General features: G+C 45.0%; 2 protein-coding genes across 2 annotated transcripts in view; both read right to left on the reverse strand.

The window, feature by feature from the left end:
- The window catches only part of LOC127009806 (uncharacterized), a 161,584-nt gene that overhangs the window by 36,662 nt on the left and 100,977 nt on the right, over positions 1-23,945 (reverse strand). The gene's annotated exons all lie outside the window — the stretch shown is intronic.
- LOC127009802 (uncharacterized) overlaps positions 1-23,945 on the reverse strand; it is a 77,082-nt gene that overhangs the window by 36,662 nt on the left and 16,475 nt on the right. The window lies entirely within an intron of this gene.

Genomic DNA, 23,945 nt, shown 5'->3' on the forward strand with positions numbered 1-23,945 from the left:
GTACGGTTAAAAACTCCGTACCGTTCTGTACTGCCAGCCTTGCCTGTAGCCCATCCTCTCACATTTACACAAGCAATGTTCATACAGTTCATACGCCTGGTTGGTGGCTTCTCTCCCTTGCTCTAGCGCCTCAAGCATCCACACACTGAACGGACCTAGCATTCCTCCACTCCCTCAGCCTCCTGCCCATCCTGTCGAGTCCTGACTGGTTCAGCTGGACCCCATCTACGTTGAAGTCCAGCCCTTCCCGTAGCACACCATCCAGATCTCTGAAACTAACATTCCCTTTCCTATCCCTCAGCCACTCTACCTTCAACTGTAGCAGTTCCTCCTGAAGCCTAACGTTCATCCTCTGCCTGACCCTCTCATACCTCCCCCCTTCTCTAGGGCGCCTCATAACCCCAACCACTGCCACGCTCACATTCTTACCCTCCACTGCCTTCACTGCCTCTACCACCTCTCTTACCGTGTCCTCCGTTCCAACGTTCTCCAAATCATTTCCACCACCTGAATGATCAAGAGGCCATCCTCAAGCTCACCTGCCTTCTCCTCAACCTTCCTCCTCACTCCTCCAATCCTGGCGCCACTCAAGCTCTCCACACCACTCCCCTCGGCCTTACACCCCAACTGACTCTTTACGTTCCTCACCATACTATCCCCAGTGACACGAATTGGGGCATCCTCTTAGCCGCCTCCCTCACCTGCGGCCTGCCTTTCTCCTGCTGTGCACACAGACCACACCCATCCCTACCTCCCCCAACATCCTCAACCTGCACCTCCACCTCCCTGGACTCCACACCCTCAGCCACACATCCTACGTCATCAGTCTGGAGCCCAGACTCACACACCTGTCTTCTTACCCAAGGTGGCCCAGATCAGACGTGTGGCAGAAAGGCACACAGCGCAGAGAAAGACCAAATTCTCGTGCTTGAGAAGTGGCCTGTTCTGTGGGTAACTCCAATCCCAGCACAATCGCAATAACCCATCCACAACACTTCACACACTCTACAGCGTTCTTGTGGCGATTAGTCACCGCCTGCTCACACTCCAGACACCTAGTAACACTATCAGTAGCCTTCACGTGTACTTACCAAAACACACAAACAAAGACACACAAGGAATAACACAACGGCAGCAACAAACAAAGACACACAAGGAAACACACAACGGTAACGAACAAGCAAAAACACACAAGGAAAACACAAAGATTACTGAAATATATCACACAGTATTAACACAAAACAAACTCACGAGGTCCACAGGATACTCAACTTGTTTTTGGAGACAACTCGTGCAGGGGAAGCAGGAACAAACACTTAGAAAACACCTCCAACACAGCAGACACTCATAAGAACATAAGAACGTAAGGAGTCTGCAAGAGGCCGGTTGGCCTATACAAGGCAGCTCCTGTACACTCAACCCCACCTTACCTCACCATCCATGGCTTTATTTAACCTCTTCTTGAATGTATCTATGGTATTGGCACCCACAACATGGCTCCCAACCCTCTATTGGTGAACCAATTCTTGCCAATGTCTTTGTTGAATCTGAATTTGTCTAACTTAAAACCATTGCCACGCGTCCTACCTGGCTCTTTTACTATCAAAATCTTATTGACATCCCCTTTATTAAAGCCCTTCATCCATTTATAGACTTCGATCAAGTCTTCTCGCAACCTTCGCCTTTCTAGAAAGTGTAGATTTAAATGCTTCAGCCTGTCTTCATAAGGCAAGTTTCTCACCCCCTGAATCATCTTTGTCATCCTCCTCTGTACAGATTCTAACATCTTGATATCCATTCTATAGTAGGGGGACCAGAACTGAACTGCATAATCGAGATGAGGTCTAACTAGTGCTAAGTAAAGTTTGAGGATGACTTCAGCGCTCCTATTGCTTACGCTCCTTGAGATGAAACCAAGTACTACTCTGTTTGCCCAATTTTTAGCCTGAATGCATTGAGCCCTAGGACGGAGGTCAGTGCTCACTAGTACTCCTAAGTCTCTCTCACGCCCAGACCTGCTTCGAGGAGTGTCATTTAAGGAGTAATTGTGTGAGGGATTATTCCTACCTACACTCAGAATGCTACACTTCCCGACATTGAATTCCATCTGCCACTTCCCCGCCCAATCATATAGTCTGTCAAGCTCATCCTGGAGAACGCTAGCGTTCCTGTCTGATTGGAGTACTCTACCGATCTTGGTATCATCTGCGAACTTACTGACATCACTCCATATTCCTGTGTCCAAGTCATTGATGTAAATAATAAAAAGCAGAGGACCCAGCACCGACCTTTGTGGGACTCCACTCGTAACACTGCCCCATTCAGATTTTTACCATTGATTTGCACTCTCTGCTTCCTACCACTAAGCCACTCCCTGATCCAGCTCAAAACTTTCCCCGCTCCCTCCCACCAACTTCAGTTCCCTTACCGGACAATTTCTTTTGCAGCACACGACTTTGTGTCCCGGCGGCCACCACTGGTGCTGGTGTTGAGTGAGGCCGTGGGACAGGTGCTGTGCTCAGCGCCTCCTCCGTACTCGCTGCCGCTGACTTCAGGACTCCTTGGTGCATCCTGCGCCTTGCCTGCTGGATTGGTCCCTGAGTGTGGCTCTGTAGGAGCCTTGCCACCGCCTGCTCCAGCATCTCTGAGGTTCCTGCAAGACCAGCCGACTCCTCCCACCTGGAGTAGTGTTGCAGTGGAGGCTGCAAGGCGGGGCAGCAGCTGGAGTGGCTGGGAGCAGCAGGAGCAGACTGCTACTGGTGTGAGGTTCAGGAGTGATGAGAAACACCACCACCACCAACAACAACAGCCGCTACTGCTGGCATCTCATCCACAAAGGGGGAAGTTTGAATTTCAGAAGTGTGAGAAGATCTGAGAGTGAGAGCAAGTTTACTAGCCACAGCCAAGTGTGTGGGAAAAGACATGCAGGGAAGGATGACCTCAACAAATACACCCACACACTCTGGTGTAAGACCTCATGAAAGCCGTGAGTGTGGCAAAAGGTTTAGTAATAAGAGTAACCCCAAACATCACACCCTTACACACACTGGTGAAGGAAATCATGAGTGTGAAGTTTGTGGGAAATGTTTCAGTCTGAAGAGTGCCCTCAACACACACCCTTACACACACTGGTGAAGGAAATCACGAGTGTGAAGTTTGTGGGAAATGTTTCAGGCAGAAGAGTACCCTCAACACACACACCCTTACACACACTGGTGAAAGAAATCATGAGTGTGAAGTTTGTGGGAAATGTTTCAGGCAGAAGAGTGCCCTCAACACACACACCCTTACACACACTGGTGAAGGAAATCATGAGTGTGAAGTTTGTGGGAAATGTTTCAGGCAGAAGAGTGCCCTCAACACACACACCCTTACACACACTGGTGAAAGAAATCATGAGTGTGAAGTTTGTGGGAAATGTTTCAGGCAGAAGAGTGCCCTCAACACACACACGTTTCAGGCAGAGAGATTACCCTCACACACCCTTACACACACTGGTGAAGGAAAGAAATGTTTCAGTCAGAAGATTACCCTCAACACACACCCTTACACACACTGGTGAAAGAAATCATGAGTGTGAAGTTTGTGGGAAATGTTTCAGTCTGAAGAGTAACCTCAACACACACACCCTTACACACACTGGTGAAAGAAATCATGAGTGTGATGTTTGTGGGAAATGTTTCAGTCTGAAGAGTCACCTCAACACACACACCCTTACACACACTGGTGAAAGAAATCATGAGTGTGATGTTTGTGGGAAATGTTTCAGTCTGAAGAGTAACCTCAACACACACACCCTTACACACACTGGTGAAAGAAATCATGAGTGTGAAGTTTGTGGAAAAAGATTCAAACAGAAGAGTGCATTGAACAGGCACATCTTCAGACACTCTGGTCATAAAGGGTTCAAGTGCGATGTTTGTGGAAAACGTTTCATGACTAAGGGTGAGATTGCCCAGCACATGAAGGTCCACTTCCCCTGCTGAGGCTCAGTGCTGATTCAGTTCTGCTGTGTGGGGGAGCGCAAGTGTTTGTTGTGGTGGTGGTAGAGGGCTGTGTGGTGCACAGAGAGCAGAAAATAATCATTTATTGGAACAAATGTGACAGCATGATCTATTATTCACTTTCCAACCTAGGCTGCATGTGGTTGGTGGGTCCTGTGAAAGGTCTGATCTTTTGGTGACTGTCCTGGGCTGGCTGTTGTGGCCGGGGCTTATTGGTCAAGTGTGTGGCTGAGCATTCATAGCAATAATAAACAGTGTATTTGGCCTTACAGCTGCTAAGCTTAGAATGTACATATTATAGACACATTGTAAAGAACAAGTACAAAATGCTGGGGTTGGGGTTCAGGGATCTAACCTCTGATCTCTAATATAACTGGACTGGCTTTCTCTGTACTAGCCTGGTAGGAATCCTGCAGCCCGCAGCCGCCATCTTAAGGTTCCCTCAGGCCGAGTCATTTATGTAAAGATTCCGCCATCATCGCTCGCTGAGTGGCAGTGGGACGTAATAAAACACCTCATGATGAATTTTTGATTTATTTAATTTTTCGATGCCCAATGATTAATGTAGAATCACTTAGGTTTAAGGACAGACCACCTAGTCTGGACCATGGGGTCTGTGTGGTCTGATTTTCTATGTAATTCTATGTAAGTACTAGCTTTTTATTTGTTTGTGTAAAGCAACACTGGACACCTGTCTCCATATTTCTCACAAACCAACACTTTTTCGCGTTTACCAAAAGCTTGGAAAGGAAGCTGCACTATACCCATTTTTAAAGGAAAGGAGATGCTTTGAAATGTGGTAACTCTAGGGGGATAAGGTTACTGGAGCATGGCATGAAGGTATATGAAAAAGTCCTGGAGAAGAGGCTGAGAAGGATAATAAGAATTGCTAAATGTCAGTTTGGCTTTTGCCCTGGGAGATAAACAAGTGAAGCAATATATACTATGAGAGGGCTTCAGGAAAGGTTTATGGAGCAGAGGAGGAGATTGTATCATGTTTTTGTAGATCTAGAGAAGGCATTTGACAGAGTACCAAGGGAAATTCTAAGATGGGCATTGAGAAGGCAAAGAGTACCAGAAAGATTGGTCGAATCGGTGATGGGACTATGTGAAGGTAGAAAATAGAGGATGAAAACAGTGGTGGGAACATCAGATGAGTTCAAAATTGGAGTGGGGTTCACCATGGATCTGCCCTTAGCCCGCTCTTGTTTATAACAGTAATGGAGGAGGCAACAAGGGAAGCAAGGAGAGGCACCATGGGAGCTGCTGTCTGCAGATGACTTGGTAGTAAATGCAGAGACGGCAGAAGAAGTGAAAGAAAAGTTTAATAAATGGAAGGAAGGAATGGAGGAGAGAGGAGTGAAAATTACTATGTAAAAAAAGTAGGCTACATGGTGACTGGAAAAGAAGCAAGAGAAAAGATTAAATGAGGAAATATCCATGTGGATGCTGTGGGAAGGAGGAGGTGTTAATTCTGTCTTGTGCACATGTTGCAGGCAGTGGTGCCACCTTAGATGCTCAGGCCTCAGAAATGTAAGAGGAGAGCAGAATTTTACATGCCCAGCTTGTGTAAGGAGACAGCAAGGCCAAGAAACTGAGAGGGATGAACTAGAGGTGAATGGAGGAAAGCCAGATGAGGTAGAACATTTCTGTTGTTTGGGAGATGTTCTGGACTGTGAGGCAGGAGTGGAGAGGACAGTGAGAGCCAGTGGCGGCCGCGTGGTTAAAGCGGAGAGAGGTGGCTGGTCTGTGAATCACAGCATCCCCTTAAAGAGCAGAGCAGGGGTGTGCCAAGCGTGTATTAGATCAGTGATGTTGTATGGAGCAGAAACATGGGCGCTAACTCTAAAATTGATGGAGGTATTGAGAGCAAGTGATTGCAGAATGCTGAGGTATATGGCGGGGATCAGGTGGCAAGACAGGGTGTCCAGTGCAGATGTAGCTAACAGATGTGGAGTAGAGGACCTGGAAACAGTGCTCAGAAGGGAAAGACTCTGATGGTTTGGACATGTAAAGAGAGCAGGTGAGGATACAGTGTTGGGAGTTGTGGAGAATTTAGAGGTAGAAGGAAGGAGGCCAGTTGGTAGACCTAGGAAAACGTGGAGAAGGTGTATACAGGAAGACTTGGCATTGCTGGGATTGGATGAGCATCAAGCAGAAGACAGAGTAGAATGGAGGAGAGCCATAAAGCGTCCAACCGCTCAGGAAGAGTGAAAACGGACATTAAACGAAATGATGATGATTTTATAGTATCCTTGTGTATGTGTACCTATAGAAGGAAATATTTGCAGGACTGAATTAAAGCTTTACTTCTTTATACATGCTCTGACTTGTTTAACTTTGGTCTAATTTTTGCTTTAACTATTCATCTTGATATTAAGTTTCAGTAAGATAACCTGACTCGTACATGCATGCATTCTAGTATAATATAATATTCAGGCTAAGCTTTTATTTCTGGAAGACCATATTTTTTCTTATTTCTTCCACAATAAACAAATTTAAGTAAGCTGGTGGTGTGCAAGATTTTTTGAGATTAATTTTCAAGTTTTAATTTTTCAAAGTCTTTACATTTTTCTCTTATTCCTTACACATAAAAGAAAGTAAAGGAAGTATTTAAGGTCATCTAACATCAACAAAATATCCAATTGAGTTCAAGATGAGTTGGTTATGGTGTAAGGTCACTTGAGGTCATCTAAGGTCATGTAAGGGTAACCGATCCTTTGTGTCCCAACAGGGGAGATCAGCATCCATTGGTGTGGGTTCTGCTCCGAGGACTTCCTGGGCCCGAGGAGTGCAAGGAACATATAAGTAAGGTGAGGCTCTTCTCTCGCTCCATTCCTCTCCTCCCATCTCTTCTCACTTTCCTTCTTGCTCCTTTTATCAGTTCCTCCCTTCCCACCTTTTCCTCTAATATCCACTTCCATCCACTGTTCCCATTTATCTCTGTTCTCTTATGTCCCTCCATGCCTCTGCCTTTCCTTCCATCTTCATTCCTGTCTCCGTTTATCACCTCCTCCCTTCCCTCAGTCTTGTGTCACTATTTCCCATTCATCTTAGTTAGGTCACCTCTTTCCTTTCATCCTTCCACACTACAAAAAAGGGAAATTTATCGCTGACATTTAGGCTTCATTCAATTTTATATGAAGTAATTTCCTCCAGTGGGCAGTGTTTTTGTTTAGCCTTATTTATGTCGCCTTGAGCTGCCTCCCTTCCTGTAACAAAGAAATATAAAACTGACCTTCTGCTCCACCCCCCATATTGATCCCCTCTTCTTCTCCCTCCCATTATTCTCCTTCATGCCCCTTTTGTTCCTCTTCCTCCCTCACATTCTGCTCCACCCCCCATATTGATCCCCTCTTCTTCTCCCTCCCATTATTCTCCTTCATGCCCCTTTTGTTCCTCTTCCTCCCTCACATTCTGCTCCACCCCCCATATTGATCCCCTCTTCTTCTCCCTCCCATTATTCTCCTTCATGCCCCTTTTGTTCCTCTTCCTCCCTCACATTCTGCTCCACCCCCCATATTGATCCCCTCTTCTTCTCCCTCCCATTATTCTCCTTCATGCCGCTTTTGTTCCTCTTGCTAACTCACATTCTGCTCCACCCCCCATATTGATCCCCTCTTCTTCTCCCTCCCATTATTCTCCTTCATGCCCCTTTTGTTCCTCTTCCTCCCTCACATTCTGCTCCACCCCCCATATTGATCCCCTCTTCTTCTCCCTCCCATTATTCTCCTTCATGCCCCTTTTGTTCCTCTTCCTCCCTCACATTCTGCTCCACCCCTCATTTTATTTCCCTTCGCCCCTTCACCCTACAGGAGCACCCCAGCAGGAGGCCGCGGGGGGGTGGTCCGGGGCAGCACACCCCCCGGGGCAGCCAGGTGAAGTACCCGCCCCAGCCCGGCACACTCATGGGCCACAGGAAGGCACGCTCACCTGGCCAGGTCAGTGTCGTTAGTGTGTGCCTTACCTGCTCTTGTGTCTGTGTGGAGTTTGTTTTTACTTTTAACTATTTTCAGTGTTTCCTTTTCACTTTATGGCACTGCTCTCTCCCTCTCTTACTCTTCACCCATCTTACTCATAAAAGTCCTCTTGTGTCCACTGCCCTCTTCATTTTTTCCCTCCTCTTCATGCCCTTTCTCCATCCCTTCTTTCCTTCTCTTCTTTTGTGCCTCCTTCTTCTGTCATCTCCAAATTCTTGTGCGTCCTTTTTCTGTCATCTTTCTTGTGTGTCTGTCTATAAGTGCAGCTCAGTCCTCTGTTTCTCCTGCCATTCAGTCGCCTTCATTCCGGCCCTGTTTCTCTGTTGTTATAAGACCCCTTTGTTTATCGAGCTATTTAAATCCCAGGGTTGTGCCTTACTGTTAATGTCTTCCCCTTTCCATGCTCTTTTGTTTCTTATCCTTCTTCCTTCCTTCCTTCCTTCCCTCCTTCTTCTCTTTGGCCTCCTTTTCCTCATCCTTGAATTCTCTCCTTAGCTCATTCCAGTCCTCTCCTTTTCTCTATTCTCCTTGTATCACTCCCTCCCTCCCTTGCTTTCCCTTCACTTCCCTCGACTTCATTTTTTAGTCCTTATTCATTTTTTCTTACCTTCCTGTTCCTAGCTATGCACACTTTCCTATCAAATCTTTATGAAAAATGCCCACACTACACTTTGTTCTATGTCATCCCTATATTCTTCTGCTCACCTTGCTTTCCCTTCATTGCCCACTCACAGGAAGAGACTACAGGTCCAGGTGGAGGTGGAGGAGAGGAGGGGGAGGAGGTGGAGGGCAAGAGGAAGGTGAGGACTCCGAGGGCTCTGCAGGAACAGTTTTGGCTGCAGAAACAACGGCCAAAACCTGTGTGTTCCGTGGAGGTGGAGAAGAAGCACAAGTAGGTCCCTTAGGGGTGTGGGAAGGGGCTGAGTAGGAGTGGTAGTAGTAGCAGTAGTAGTAGTAGTAGTAGTAGTAGTAGTGTTGGTAGAGGAAGTAACAGTAGTATTGAGATTAGAGAAAGGAGGAAAGATGTGAAAAGTTTCCTCAGCACCTCTTAACCCATTCCAGTATTTCACCCACTTAGTGTAGAATTTATCACCCCATTTAATCCTTGCTAGTAGTAGTAGTAGTAGTAGTAGTAGTAGTAATGGTTGTAGTTGCAGTAATAGTCGTAACTTTACCTTTACTTCCCTTTTAATCCCTGTTTCTGGTTCCCTTCCTTTCCTTACTATTCAACCTCTCTCATTCCCCTTGTTTTACCTTTCCCTTACCAATGATCTCGGGTACCTCAGAATACTCCTTAAATATTGTTTGTTTTACCTTTACTGTTTCTTTCATTTCTTGTTTGTTGTTCCTTGTTTCTGGTTCCCTTCCTTACTTACTGTGCAGCCTCCCTCATTCCCCTTATTTACCTTTCCCTTACAAACAGTCTCAGGTACCTCAGAATACTCCTTAAATATTGTTTGTTTTACCTTTACTGTTTCTTTCATTTCTTGTTTGTTGTTCCTTGTTTCTGGTTCCTTCCTTACTTACTGTGCAGCCTCCCTCATTCCCCTTATTTACCTTTCCCTTACAAACAGTCTCAGGTACCTCAGAATACTCCTTAAATATTGTTTGTTTTACCTTTACTGTTTCTTTCCTTTGTTGTTTGGTGTTCCTTGTTTCGTGGTCCCTTCCTTACTTACTGTGCAGCCTCCCTCATTCCCCCTTATTTACCTTTCCCTTACAAACAGTCTCGGGTACCTCAGAATACTCCTTAAATATTGTTTGTTTTACCTTTACTGTTTCTTTCATTTCTTGTTTGTTGTTCCTTGTTTCTGGTTCCCTTCCTTACTTACTGTGCAGCCTCCCTCATTCCCCCTTATTTACCTTTCCCTTACAAACAGTCTCGGGTACCTCAGAATACTCCGTTAAATATTGTTTGTTTTACCTTTACTGTTTCTTTCATTTCTTGTTTGTTGTTCCTTGTTTCTGGTTCCCTATCTTATCTTGCTGTTTAGTCTCTCATTCTCCCTCTTTATCTTTCCCTCACAAATAATCTCAGGTAACTCAAACCACTCCTTCCTTATATAGAATAATAGCAACTTTACTTCTTGCTTCTTGTTTGTTTTTTTCTTGCTTCTAATTCTTCTTCTTTCCCTACTGTTCAGTCTCTTTTGTTCCCCCTATTTATCTTTCCCTTTTAACAATCCCAGGTAACTCAGACCACTCGTTTCCTCCCCCACCAGGAGTTCTCTGTCCACCTGCAAGTACTACAAGTTTTCCTCGGAGGCCAATCTGAGGCCCATAGGGAGTGCCACGGAGGCGGGGGCGGGAAGGGCGGCGAGAGGGGCTTCTCCTGCTCCCAGTGTGGCTTCAGGTGTGATAAGGTAAGGAGGTGAAGGTGAATTTGTCTTGGAGTATCGTGAAAGAGAAATGTCTTGAAAAATATAATGTGACTAATTCTTAACCCTTTGTAACTTGGGATTGATGCTTTTTATTTTTGTTTTGTTTCATGACCCGTTTTGTGACGCGTAATGAACCTGTGTGTGTGTGTTGCAGTGGTCGGTGGGTCAGCTTCACCTCTGCAAGGATCACGCGCTGGACATGACCTCCTGAGCTGCGGGATCTGCCACACCTACAAGACGTGCACCCAGCAGCGCCTCCTCGTCCACCAGAAGGTACACTCCGACGTCAGGGAGCACATTTGTACGGTGCGTAAATGTTTGTCTGTGTGTTGGCCCAGTGTCTGTCCTCTACTTATTCTTTCTCATGCATTGATTCTGTCTATTACTTAGGTTGGTGTTCTCAGATGCTTCCTTCCACCCCTCACATCAACTAATTCACAAAGACTGAAAAGGAGAGTAGTAGTAGTAGTAGTAGTAGAGAGTGTTTTCTTTGGTTCACGGTACAGAGCAAACTACCACCAGGGTCATAAAACTACCCCTGGAAATCACACCCTCACATCAACTAATTCACAAAGACTGAAAAGGAGAGTAGTAGTAGTAGTAGTAGAGAGTGTTTTCTTAGGTTCACGGTACAGAGGAAGGGTCAAACTACCACCAGGGTCATAAAACTACCCCTGGAAATGCCCAAAACTCCCATGACAGCCTTGCCAGATACGTGTGCTCGGGCGCTGAAGTGTTTGAGAATGTGACCCTTGTTCTCTTTCTGGGAGTAGCAGTTTTGTATTTTTTTATATATATTCTCTACTTATTCTCTATTGATTCTTTTTAGGGGAAGCTGTAGTTTTGTGGGTGTGTCTTTTCCATTTTATTTACCTGTTCTCTGTCAATTTTGGACGGTGAGGCAGTGGTCTTGTGTGGGCTATTTTGTGATGTAATTTTCTATCTTTTTGGGGGTGGGGGTGAGGCAGTGGTCTTGTGTGGGCTATTTTGTGATGTAATTTTCTATCTTTTTGGGGGTGGGGGTGAGGCAGTGGTCTTGTGTGGGCTATTTTGTGATGTAATTTTCTATCTTTTTGGGGGTGGGGGTGAGGCAGTGGTCTTGTGTGGTCTTTTTTGGGGGTGGGGGTGAGGCAGTGGTCTTGTGTGGTCTTTTTGGGGGGTGGGGGTGAGGCAGTGGTCTTGTGTGGTCTTTTTGGGGCTGGGGGTGAGGCAGTGGTCTTGTGTGGTCTTTTTGGGGCTGGGGGTGAGGCAGTGGTCTTGTGTGGTCTTTTTGGGGGTGGGGGTGAGGCAGTGGTCTTTTGTAGTCTTTTTGGGGGTGAGGCAGTGGTCTTGTGTGGTCTTTTGGGGGTGGGGTGAGGCAGTGGTCTTGTGTGGTCTTTTGGGGGGTGGGGTGAGGCAGTGGTCTTGTGTGGTCTTTTTGGGGGTGGGGGTGAGGCAGTGGTCTTGTGTGGTCTTTTGGGGTGGGGTGAGGCAGTGGTCTTGTGTGGTCTTTTGGGGGTGGGGTGAGGCTGTGGTCTTGTGTGGTCTTTTGGGGGGGGGGTTGTGGCAGTGGTCTTGTGTGGTCTTTTTTGGGGGTGGGAGTGAGGCAGTGGTCTTGTGGGTTTACAAAAATAAAAAAATGTGTGGTAGCTACAGTAAGTCTAGTTTGGTCTTTTTTCCCTACCTCCGCCCTGCACTGATATCTTTAGGCCTCCTCACCTATTTCTGTCACCTCTTTGTGTGCCTGTGTGTTTACCTGCTTGTTGTATAAAGTAGTGTGTCTTGTTTGGTCTTTTCCCCCAAACTACCCTCCACTAATACCTCTCTCAGCCTCCTCACCTATTTCTGTTCCCTTATACCTATTAAGTCTCATCTAACACACTTATCGCTGCCCCTTAGACCTGTGGCAAGGGGCTCAAAGTAGTGTGTCTTGTTTGGTCTCTTCCCCTAACTCTACTTTCCACTAATACCTCTTAGGCTCCTAACGTAATTCTATCCTTTCATGTAAGTTCTAATCCCATCTAACACCTTCACCACTCCCTCTTAGACCTGTGGCAAGGGGCTCAAAGTAGTGTGTCTTGTTTGGTCTCTTCCCCTAACTCTACTTTCCACTAATACCTCTTAGGCTCCTAACGTAATTCTATCCTTTCATGTAAGTTCTAATCCCATCTAACACCTTCACCACTCCCTCTTAGACCTGTGGCAAGGGGCTCAAAGTAGTGTGTCTTGTTTGGTCTCTTTCCTCAAGCTCTGCTCTCCACCAATACCTCTCTCGGCCTCCTCACTTCTTCTTACGTTCTCTCCCCTTCTGTAAGTATTCCTGTGTATTTACTTAGCCAAAATATGTCATCTTTAGCCTCTTTTCCCCAACTCAACTCCCCTTCCCCTCAACCAATACCTCTCAGGCTCCTAACTTAATTCTATCCTTTTATATAAGTTCTGATCCCATCCAACACCTTCACCGCTCCCTCAGACCTGTGGCAAGGGGTTCAAGCAGTCGGCGCAGCTCCTGAACCACCAGGGCGCGCACATCACCGACCCCAAGGACATGCCTGCCTGGGCCGACAAAGCGTTCTGCGAGGAGTGCCAGAAGTGGTTCAGGGACAGGAAATCGTTTCAGAAGCACAACACTCTGGTTTGTAGCCATGTATTTTTTGTTATTATGTATGTATTATGTATGCTGGAAAAGATACTGAACCATCTAATTCCAAACTTGACTCCGTGGCCACTTTCTGGGTTTTGTCCCCCTGTTTTTTTCCACTTTTCTTCTCCTGCTGTCTTTTGTTTTTCATTTCTATGTTAGCTCATCAAGGGACTGTGTTTGGCTCTGCATCATTTCATGCCCTTTCATCTTACTCAAGAAACAAGTTTTATCCTGAATTAAAGTTTGTTTATTCAGCCCAGAACTTCACTGCTTAAACTTCCTCTGTTCAACCCATAACTTCACTGCCAAAGTACATTATGACACCTGGAAGAAGCTTTGGAGGAGGAGGGGAGGGAGGAATGATTTGGCAGGGAAGGGGGCTGGCCACCATGCCTTGACTGTAAAAACAAAGCCAGGATGTTTTCTTGACGGCTGTTCTTCTTACAGGGACCGTGGGCGCGTCACCAGAGGCAGCCACTCACCCCAGAGGACAAGGAGCCATGGGGTGCGGCACAATTGGCAAGCCGTGAACTGACAGACACTGGACAGCACCCTGGCAGAACGTGTACAGAACAGGAGTCTGGAGGCAGTGCAGGGTGAGTCTCAGCCTGGTGACGATCCTTGTCCTGATATACCCAGCATCTCCACCCTCCACACATGTCCACACCATCTCCAGCATCCTGATATACCCAGCATCTCTCCCCCCTCCACACATGTCCACACCATCTCCAGCATCCTGATATACCCAGCATCTCCACCCTCCACACATGTCCACACCATCTCCAGCATCCTGATATACCCAGCATCTCTCCCCCCTCCACACATGTCCACACCATCTCCAGCATCCTGATATACCCAGCATCTCTCCCCCCTCCACACATGTCCACACCATCTCCAGCATCCTGATATACCAGCATCTCTCCCCTCCACACATGTCCACACCATCTCCAGCATCCTGATATACCCAGCATCTCTCCCCTCCACACATGTCCACACCATCTCCAGCATCCTGATATACCCAGCATCTCTCCCCCCTCCACACATGTCCACACCATCTCCAGCATCCTGATATACCCAGCATCTCTCCCCCTCCACACATGTCCACACCATCTCCAGCATCCTGATATACCCAGCATCTCTCCCCTCCACACATGTCCACACCATCTCCAGCATCCTGATATACCCAGCATCTCTTCCCCCTCCACACATGTCCACACCATCTCCAGCATCCTGATATAGCCAGCATCTCTCCCCTCCACACATGTCCACACCATCTCCAGCATCCTGATATACCCAGCATCTCTCCCCCCTCCACACATGTCCACACCATCTCCAGCATCCTGATATACCCAGCATCTCTCCCCCCTCCACACATGTCCACACCATCTCCAGCATCCTGATATAGCCAGCATCTCTCCCCCTCCACACATGTCCACACCATCTCCAGCATCCTGATATACCCATCATCTCTCCCCCCTCCACACATGTCCACACCATCTCCAGCATCCTGATATACCCAGCATCTCTCCCCTCCACACATGTCCACACCATCTCCAGCATCCTGATATACCCATCATCTCTCCCCTCCACACATGTCCACACCATCTCCAGCATCCTGATATACCCAGCATCTCTCCCCCTTCCACACATGTCCACACCATCTCCAGCATCCTGATATACCCAGCATCTCTCCCCCCTCCACACCATCTCCAGCATCCTGATATACCCAGCATCTCTCCCCCCTCCACACATGTCCACACCATCTCCAGCATCCTGATATACCCAGCATCTCCCTCCCCTCCACACATGTCCACACCATCTCCAGCATCCTTGTCCTGTACATACCCAGCATCTTCCCTCATCCACATGTCCAAACCATCTCCCCTTCTCCTCATATACCCTGCCTCTCTCTCCTCCACACATGTCCACACCATCCCCAGCACTTCAAACTTCACCTACATCTTAGAGATCAATGTTGAAATTATACACATTTTTGTACTTCAATGGCATGTTTATTGATTTTATACAGACGTTAATGGCTGCAGTATTGTACAGTATAGAACATGTTGCTAACGAGTCCCTTGTCGGCAGATCCTGGGAGGGGACGGAAGGAGGGAAGAAGGAAGGAAGGAAGGAAGGAGGGAAGAAGGAAGGAAGGAAGGAAGGAAGGAAGGGACACACCTCAACTTACAGGACTCAGATCATCAAGGTTCACAGTCCACCAGGAGTAGCCCAGAGAGGGAGTCCAGTCTACCACGGGACAGTCCACTCGTCAAGGTCCAGCCAGGTCTATTGTTGACAGTCTGGGAACGGGAGGAAGGAAGGAAAAGGAAGGACAGAAGGAAGGAACACACACACTCATATTCTTAACTTCTGTCTTTCTTACTGATGCGATATTTCTTCTCCTCCTCCTCTTCTCCACAATGTGTTGAGTAGGTGGGTGTTGATACAATTGCTTTTCTCTCTCTCTCTCAATCCATCTATTTTTCTCTATTATTTCCCTTCTTTATCTTACTTTCTCCCTCTTCCTCTCATCATTACATTTTCTCTTCTTTATCATACTTTCTCCTCCTCTGTTCATAATCTCTCTCTCTCTCTCTCCCCTGTTATCTCATTCTCCTCTGTCTCTCTTCATTCTTAATTTTTATTTATGTCATTTTCTCCCTCTCTCTCTCTCTCTCTCTCTCTCTCTCTCTCTCTCTCTCTCTCTCTCTCTCTCTCTCTCATCACTTCTAGGTAAACTTCTTTTTATTTAAATAGGGGAAGTTAGACACAAACTAAACAATTATTTTTTATTATTAACAAAAAACAGACACACCAGCACTGAGGAAGGTCATATATGTGGCTGGGGAAGGAGGGGGGGCAGAGGTCCTTGTATGTGGCTGGGGGCTATGTGGGTATGTCAAGATCCAGTGGGGTTGAATCCAGTGGGTCCTGTGGCTGTGGTGAGGTGGGTATATATATATATATATATATATATATATATATATATATATATATATATATATATATATATATATATATATATATATATATATATATATATATATATATATATATATATATATATATATATATATATATTATATATATATATATATATATATATATATATATATATATATATATATATATATATATATATATATATATATATATATATATATATATATATATATATATATATAATAAAAAAAAAAAAATTAGGTGTTTTCATATGTGCCTGTGTGTGTGTGTGTGTGTGTGTTTGTGTGTGTGTGTATTTCTTCTTCTCCTCTTCTTCCTCCCCTCCTCCGCCGCTGCCCCACAGCTGCAGGCAGGCGGAGGCTGAGCTCTGACCCCACGATGGACGAGGTGTTTGCGGCCACCAAGACAAAGTGTTCGCTGAGCCCCGCCCGCAGCACACACCCGCCTGCACATCCAGCTGCCGCCCCCTCAGGACACGCCCCCGCCCCCACCTCCGTCACCGAGACCCCCGCAGCCTCACCCAGCGATGGGGGGCGGAGAAGAGGAGGTGTTAGTTGGGGTGTGACAGTGTGTTGATGGTGAATAAATAGGAGGAGGGAAGAAAAGAAGAAGTTAGGGATTGTGTGTTTTATTCCATAGTGAAAAGAAGGAAAATGGATAAATTGTTTGTAAAAATTGTGCTCTAGAGAAAAAAAGATATGGAGAAGGAGTTGATTAAATTTACACATCTTTGATTCTATATTGTTTGCAGTGAATAAAAGATGAGGAAAAGGAGGAGGATAACAATAGCAAACACACAAAATGCCAACTACAAAGATGTATAACTAAATAAACAACACAAGAATAACAAAAATGTGCGATAATAATGCAATGAAAACTGAAGAGAGATGGAACATTGAGATCTTGAGAATAAACACAAATCTATACAAACATTCTACACACACAAAAAAAGAAAAATAGAAAGAAAAATAAAACCAAAACATTCTTACCTTTTCCCGATGAAGGAGGAGGAGATCTTGGAGACAGTGACCTGGTGGAGGTGATGATGACCATGATGATGAGGGGGAGGAGGAGATCTTGGAGACAGTGACCTGGTGGAGGTGATGATGACCATGATGATGAGGGGGAGGAGGAGATCTTGGAGACAGTGACCTGGTGGAGGTGATGATGACCATGATGATGAGGGGGAGGAGATCTTGGAGACAGTGACCTGGTGGAGGTGATGATGACCATGATGATGAGTGGGAGGAGGAGATCTTGGAGACAGTGACCTGGTGGAGGTGATGATGACCATGATGATGAGGGGAGGAGGAGATCTTGGAGACAGTGACCTGGTGGAGGTGATGATGACCATGATGATGAGGGGGAGGAGGAGATCTTGGAGACAGTGACCTGGTGGAGGTGATGATGACCATGATGATGAGGGGGAGGAGGAGATCTTGGAGACAGTGACCTGGTGGAGGTGATGATGACCATGATGATGAGGGGGAGGAGGAGATCTTGGAGACAGCACCGCCCCCCGTCACCCACACACCCGCGGCCTCCACCAGGCGGCTCAGCACCGACTCGCTGCCCTGACGGAAGGAATTGCTGACTGCTTGACACACACACAAAAAAAAAAAAATAAATAAATAAATAAAAATAAATATAAATAAATAAATAAATAAATGAAAATAAATAGATAAATAAATAAATAAATAAATAAATAAATAAAAATAAATAGATAAATAAATAAATAAATAAATAAATAAATAAATAATTGATGTGTATTATTCTAGTGTCTATTTTTTTGTTTACTTTTCTTTTTTTTTCCTGGTCTTTGTTCTTTTCTTCCACTCTCAAATCACACTCTTCCTTCTCTTCCCTTATTCTTACTTTGTTTTTTCCTTTTTTTCTCTTGTTTTCTCTCCTTTTACCCTTTTCTTTGTAATTTCCTTCTCCTTAGACGTCCCATTGGCTATTTCCTTCCTTCCTTCCTTTACTCCTTCTTTTCCTATCTCTCTCTCTCTCTCTCTCTCTCCTGCTTGGTGTTTTCTCTTCCTTGCTTCTGCTGTACATTTTCAGCTCCTAAGCCACCTCTACTTTCCTCTCTCTTCTCCTCTAAATCATCTTCCTGTGCATCCATTCCTTGTTCATTGTTTCCTTCATCTTTTCTTTAAGCATTCTCCTCCTCCTCTCTCTCTTCCCCCAAACAACTCTCCTATAATTTCTTTTCACACTCCCTTTCCTCACATTACTCTTGTAGCTTGTCTCCCTCCTCCTCCACCTCCCTCTGTTCTTATATATTTCCTTCCCTCTCCCTTCCCCTTAAAGGATTTCCTCTTCTATGTTCCCTCTATCTCCATAAACGCTTCCCTTCCTCCCTCACTCTTTCTTAATCACTCTTCCTTCACCTCATCTGCTTCCTCTTCTTTCTTTTGCCTTTCTTACTCTTTGCCTCCTTCTCCCTCCCTTCCCTTCTTCCCTCTCCTTTCCTATCCTCTTCCTTATTCATTCTCCTTTCCTCTTCCTTTTCAGCCACTGCCTTTTCACATATTCTCACCAACCTTTGCATCTTTCCCTTCACTCTCTCCTCTCCTCCCTCCCTCCTCACCACCTGAGCCTCCAGCGTGGCACCCTGGCACTCACGGCCCGCACCTCCACCGCCACCACCCGGCCTGGCCCTGCGCCTCACTTCCTTCCTTTACTGTAAAAAACTCACACCTGTAACAAGGACAAAGGGTCACTCTCCCCCTCCTCTGTGTGCCATTCCCTGCCTCAGCATATTCACTGTTGCTCTACAATGTTCCTTCCCTTCTCTCTCCACCATCATCTCCTCCCTTATATTCATGCCCGGGAAAGTTTGAAAGGTTCACTCTCTCTCCCTCCTCTGTGTGCCACTCCCTAGCCACTTTACTATCTCCCTTCCCTTCTCCCTCCCCCATCACCGCCTTCCTTAACCTCCCTTATGCTCATACCTGGGAAAGATTTAAAGCGTCACTCTCCCTCCTATGTTCCCAAGCCAGGCAGACTCACTACGCATTACTTGACACTCTCCTTTTCTTCCTCCCCCTCCCCCTCCCCCTCCCTGCCTCTCCCTTCCTTTATACACCCTTATGCTCATACCTGGGAAAGATTTAAAGCGTCACTCTCCCTCCTATGTTCCCAAGCCAGGCAGACTCACTATGTATTACTTGACACTCTCCTTTTCTTCCTCCCCCTCCCCCTCCCTGCCTCTCCCTTCCTTTATACACCCTTATGCTCATACCTGGGAAAGATTTAAAGCGTCACTCTCCCTCCTATGTTCCCAAGCCAGGCAGACTCACTACGCATTACTTGACACTCTCCTTTTCTTCCTCCCCCTTCCCCTCCCCCCTCCCTGCCTCTCCCTTCCCTTCCCTCCAATCTACTTCTTCCTTTCCCTCCTGTTTCTCCCTTCCTTTCCCTCCTGTCCATCCCTTCCCTTCCCTCCTCCTTACCTCCCTCCCTGACCCTGACTCATCCCTGTCTATCCCTTCCTTTCCCTCCTGTCTCTCCCTTCCCTTCCCTTTCCTTCTCTCCAATCTCCTTCTTCCTTTCCCTCCTGTCTCTCCCTTCCCTTCCCTTTCCTTCTCTCCAATCTCCTTCTTCCTTTCCCTCCTGTCTCTCCCTTCCCTTCCCTTTCCTTCTCTCCAATCTCCTTCTTCCTTTCCCTCCTATCTATCCTTCCTTTTCCTCCTACATGTCCCTTTCCTTTCCTCTTGCCTCAACCCCCCTTCCCCCCGCCTCACCTCCCCTCCTGCATGGTGGCCCCCATGGTGAGGCACCCTGTCCAGGGTGATGGCGGGGTAGCGCACCTCATCAGGCGTAGCGCTTGGAGTCCCAGTCGTCAGGGTCCCGGGACACACGTACACCCAGCCCAGGGGAACCAAGGGAGGCCGGGGACAGCCTGGGGGAGGGGAGAGGAATCAGTGTTGGGTAATTACACACACACACACACACACACACACACACACACACACACACACACACGACACACACACCGAACACCGAAGGAACAACGATCAGCTGATCGCCTATCGTTGTTGTGTTTACATGGGGCCTGGAAGGCATGTAAGTGTTGGTTCCGTCTCCAATAAGTGAATTCCGGAATGATGAGCAGAGAGGAGGAGCAGTTAACGTGGTCAACACCGTTACGAGGTGCAGAAGGAAGGTACGGAAGCAGTGATGAAGAAACTGAACAAAATAGGGCATTCTCTGGCTTCGCCAGCCGGGAGACAACTATTTACAAACGAATGTTAATGCTGGAAAGAAAACTGGACAAGTGGATCGGAATGATAAAAAACAGAGAGATGGAGGAATCCCAGAATAGGGAATTCCATAGAGACCTTAAAGCTAGGGTTCGGGGATTGGAGGAACGGGAGAAGCAACTGATCAAAGAGAATGAAGAGTTGAAGGGAAAAGTGGCAGAATATGAAAAGTCGATGAAAGATGGACTGGGAGAGGTTATAAAGGAAAATGAAAGTTTAAAGAAATTAGTCACCCAGGAGGAGAAAAGAGTCAGGGAGGAGGTATTGGGTGAAATGAAGACCTGGAAAGTGGAGAGTGAGAAAGCAAACGTGAATCTTAGAGAGGTAATCCAGCAACAAATGAAAGAAGATAAGGAAGATGTAGAAAAGGAAGTGGTTAAGGTAATAAAGAAAAATGAAGAACTAGTCAGGGAAGTTGCAGACAAGAAGAAGAGTGTGATAGTATTTGGCTTGAAGGAAAAGACGATCACATATAAGCTCAAAAGAGATAAAGAGGAATTGAAATCAATTAAGGACCTACTAAAAAATTTAAATGATGACGAGCAACAAAGTATTGAGGAAGAGGTGGAGGAAATCCACAGGATGGGTCCTTACACAGAAGGAAAGACCAGGCCAATAAAAATAAAGTTAAGATCACAGAAGGCGGCTGAGGATATTTTGTACAGAACAACTAAATTAAAGGAAACAGAAGATTGCAAGGATATATACATAAAGAAAAATAGAAATGAAGAAGAAAGAAGGAAATGGAACGAACTACTAGCAGAGGCGAAGGAGAAGAATAATGAAAAATCTGTGGAAGAAAAGGAGATATTTTTTTGGAGAATAGTAGGGGACCGAGTCAGAAAGTGGTACACAAGAGAGAGGATAAAGAAGAACGAAAGTTAGAAAAGATAGATAAGAGTAAATGTTTAAGAGTGATGTATACAAATGTAGATGGATTAATAACTAGTAAATTGGAACTGCAAGATTTCATAAAGGAGAAAGAACCAATGATCGTATGCTTAACGGAAACCAAACTGAACGAAGCTATTAAATTAGAGATAAATAAAAACTATGATATATGGAGGAAAGATAGAATGGGCAAAGGGGGAGGTGGAGTGATGATAATGACAAAAAAGGAGTTAACAGTGAAAGTGGTAGAATACGGTGAAGGTAAAGCTGAAATTGCGAAAGTAAATGTGGAAACCAAAAACAAGGAAAGGTTGACAATTATAACCACATATGTACCACCTAGAACAAACTCATGGTGTAAGGAAGAGCACGACACTGTGATCAATGACACTATACGGAGTTTAAGCAAAATGCTAAAGGAAGACAAAAAAGTTATGCTAGTTGGTGACTTCAATTGTAAAGAGATTGACTGGGAGACATTCGAGAGTAATAGTGGAGATAACGCATGGGGAGATAGATTCCTAAGATTGATGATGGAGAATCTTATGATACAAAGAGTGAATGAACATACAAGATATAGAAGTGACGATGAACCGGCAAGACTGGACCTAGTACTAACAAAAGGAATATACATCAAGGATGAACTAAGGTATGGATGTCCACTGGGCAAGAGTGATCATGTAACCATAGAGATTGATACAGAAGTGGAGGTTACTAAAGAGGATGAATCCTACAAATCAAACAGGCTAAACTATATTAAGACAGACATGGAAAACCTGGAAGTTTTACAAGAAAGTGGAATGGGATGAGTTACTGAGAAAAAATAAAGTACAAGAAAAGTATGATATCTTTATGGAAGCCTATAACACTGGTGTCAAAAAATATGTACCCGTATATAGACCCAAAGTTAAGGGTAGGAAGGACTGGTTTAATGCCAAATGTGCAAACGCAAAAGAAAAAAGGGACAAAGCATGGAAAAGACTAAAAAGAAGGAAGAATCAAAGAAACAAAGAAGACTTCAGAATGGCGAGAAATGAATATGTGAAAATAAGGAAAGAAGAAGAAAAGGATATGAGAAGGATATTGTGGAAAATGCAAAGAACAGCCCATGTTGTTTTATAGATTTATAAATGGGAAGACTAAACCGAAAGAAACAATAGAAAGACTGAGAGACGGGAATGTGGAAGTCAATGACCATAAAGGTATGGCAGAGTTATTAAATAGAAAATTCCAGCAAGTCTTTACCAAAGAAACAATCTTTATTGCGCCACAAGAGAATAAAATAGAAGTTCATATGGAAGAGATTATGGTAAACAAAGAAGAGATCCATAAATTACTGGGAGAACTAGAAGAGGGAAAAGCAGTAGGACCGGATGGAGTTTCTGGGTATATTTTAAAAAAATGTAGAGATGAATTAATTGTTCCAATATACGACATCATTAGATGCTCAGTAGCAACAGGTACGGTGCCCAATGAGTGGAGAAGGGCTGAAGTGGTCCCCATATATAAAAGTGGAAGGAAAGATGAACCTTCAAACTACAGACCCATATCCCTGACAAGTGTTTTGTGCAAAATATGTGAGAAAATAATAAAGAAGCAGTGGACTAAATTTCTAGAAGAGCATAAGTTAATTACCAGCAAACAATATGGATTTCAAAAGGGCCGATCATGTGTTACAAACTTACTCAGTTTTTACTCAAGAGTGACAGACAGAACTCAGGAAAGGGATGGATGGGTTGATTGTATTTATCTAGATTTGAAAAAGGCCTTTGACAAAGTTCCACATACAAGACTATTATGGAAACTGGAAAATAAAGGAGGATTGAAAGGAAATATGAAAAAATGGATGGCAAGCTACCTAATGGGAAGGAGATGAGAACTGTGGTCAAGGACATAAAATCAGAATGGAGAAATGTAGAAAGCGGAGTACCACAGGGTTCAGTATTAGCACCGATAATCTTCCTGGTATATGTAAATGACATGGCTGAAGGAGTTAATAGCTACATAAACCTGTTTGCTGACGACGCTAAATTACAAAAACATATAAGAAACAAAGAAGATTGTGAAATATTGCAAGAAGACCTATACAAAATTTGGAAATGGAGTATGGATTGGGAGATGGAATTTAATGATAAAAAAAATACATGTTATGGAAATCGTTAAAATTGAAAAAAGACCAATCTTCATATACAAAATGGGAAATGGTGAAACATTAAAAAAGTGCATGAAGAGAGAGACCTGGGAGTAGTGATGAGGGATGATAATCAACCAGAGAGTCATATAAATCGGATCTTTAGAGACACATATAACTTGGTGAGAAATATTGGAGTAGCATTTAGCTACATGGACAAGGACATGATGAGAAGGCTAATCACTACCATGATTAGACCAAAATTAGAATATGCAGAGGTAGTGTGGTCCCCCAAGAATAATAAGACTATAAAGAAACTAGAAAGAATACAGAGGATGGCATCAAAAATGGTCCCAGAGTTGGAGGGATTAATATACGAGGAAAGATTAAAGGAAATGAACTTAACAACACTGGAACAAAGAAGAGAAAGGGGAGACCTAATCCAAATTTATAAATTATTAAACAAAATAGATGAAGTAGATAATGAAGAACTGCTACTAACAGAAGGAAACATAAGCAGAAATACAAGAGGACACAGTAAAAAATTGAGAAAGGGGAGATGCTTGAGAGACACAAAGAAGTATAGCTTCCCGCAAAGAAATGTAGAGGTTTGGAACAGTCTGAGCGAGGATATAGTATCAGCGAGGAGTGTGCAAAGCTTTAAAGATAAGTTGGATAAATGCAGACACGGAGACGGGAC

Source organism: Eriocheir sinensis, chromosome 42 (genome assembly GCF_024679095.1).
Source record: "Eriocheir sinensis breed Jianghai 21 chromosome 42, ASM2467909v1, whole genome shotgun sequence".
Taxonomy (NCBI): Eukaryota; Metazoa; Arthropoda; class Malacostraca; order Decapoda; family Varunidae; genus Eriocheir; species Eriocheir sinensis.